Below are 1,967 nucleotides of genomic sequence, written 5' to 3'. Positions count from 1 at the left end.
AAAAAAAGATATATTGATTATTACTGGTGATTGGAATGCAAAAGTGAGAAACGAAGAATCACCAGTAGTTGGAAAATATGGTCTTAATGATAGAAATGATGCCAGAGATCGCATGATAGAATTTTGCAAGACCAATGACTTATTCATTGCAAATGCCTTTTTTGAACAACATCAATGGCAGCTATCTATGCACATGGCCCTCATCAGATGGAGTACACAGGAGTCAGACAGAATATGTCTGTGGAAAGAGGCGATGGAGAAGCTCAGTATCTTCAGCCAAAATAAGACCAGGAGCTGACTGTGGAACAGACCATTTGTTGCTCATATGCAAGTTCAAGTTGAATCTGGAAACAATTAAAGCAAGTCCATGAGGGCCAAAATATGACCTTGACTATATCCCACCTGAATTTAGAGCTTATCTGAAGAATAGATTTGACACAATTGAATGCCAATGACTGAAAACCAGAAGAACTGTGGGATGAAATCAAGAACGTTATACCTGAAGAAAATCAAAGTCATATGGATTCAATTAGTCCAATCATATGATAAAACACAAGGACCTCAACCTTCATGATCTTGAGACCAGAAGAACTAGATGGCTACCAATGCCAACCACTTGGAAAGGGATCAAAATCAGAGATCCTGGATAGAGCGGGAGGAAAAATATGGAACAGAATTCAAAAACACAAAAATGACCAGAATTACTGGTCTGATAGAGACTGATGGAACTCCCAAGACTATGGCCGCAGATTATCCTCTGGGCCTGGAACTGGACTCACTTCCATGGATTAGCTCTCAGCCAAAGAGCAGAAAGGCCTACAAGCAGAATACCTATCCCAGGGAGATGCACCCCTTGGCTCAATCAACTGTGAGATACTTACATAGAGGGAAAGCTGGACAGACAGGAATGCATAGATAAGAAGGGTCCAGGGAAGGGGTAGTCACAGGGAGGAGATGGGAGGAGAATTTGTAATCTGGGCCATGAAACCAAATGTGCATGAACTATTGAGAATAAAATGAATCTGTTTTTGCCAATTTGCACCCAAATCACATTTTTTTTTAAATAACGTTATACATGAAGGAAGCAAAAGGTCATTAAAAAGACAAGAAAGGAAGAGAAGACTAAAATTGATGTCAGAATACACTCTCAAACTTGCTCTTGAATGGAGAGTAACTAAAGGAAATGGAAGAAATGATGAGATAAAAGAGCTGAACAGAAGATTTCAGAGTAGTTCAGTAAGAGAAAGCAAAATATTAGAATAAAATGTGCAAAGACCTAGAGTTCTGTTCTGGTTGACTAGTGCTGCTCTGACAAGAATATACCATAAATGGGATGGCCTTAACAAACAGGAGTTTATTCTCTTACAGTTTGGGAGACTAGAAGTCTGAGTTCAAAGTGCCAAGCTCTAGGGGCTGTGTGAAAGTCCCTCGACTTTGGGCTTCAGCTCTGCCTCCTGCTCCCAGCCCACTGAAGCTAGAGGCATCTTTTCACTCAGGCAGCTGCTGGCTGCTGAGGTTAACAAGTCTAAGGTCGACAAATAAAATGTCACAGTTCTGATGTTACCAAACCACACAGCAGGCCATTAATTCAAGTCCATTTTAAGTCCCAAGCTTGGTAGAGCATGGCAGGCTGCTGAACAATGACACAGCTACATGCAGGGTTCAAGTGTGCCATAAGCTGGAGACCATTCCCAAAGCTGTTCTTTTATATGGCAAACAGACCACATCCCTAAAGCAGCTACTCAGCTGCTTGTGGTAGGTTCCACCATGGAGTTGATTGCCAGTCTTATCATGGGGAATAACTACCACCAGTTGCCCAGCCACTCAACCAGGCCTAGCCAGGTTGACACGCAAACTTAACCATCACAAGTTAGAAAACCAAAAGGGAAAAACACGCAGCATTTCTCAAGCTGAAAGAACTGGGGAAAAAAAAAATGAAGCCTCAAGTTGCAATATTGAAAGATTCT

Source organism: Orycteropus afer, unplaced genomic scaffold (assembly GCF_000298275.1).
Source record: "Orycteropus afer afer isolate SDZICR_OR568_19922 unplaced genomic scaffold, OryAfe1.0 scaffold00402, whole genome shotgun sequence".
Lineage (NCBI taxonomy): Eukaryota > Metazoa > Chordata > Mammalia > Tubulidentata > Orycteropodidae > Orycteropus > Orycteropus afer.
Note: the sequence above shows the minus strand (reverse complement) of the source record.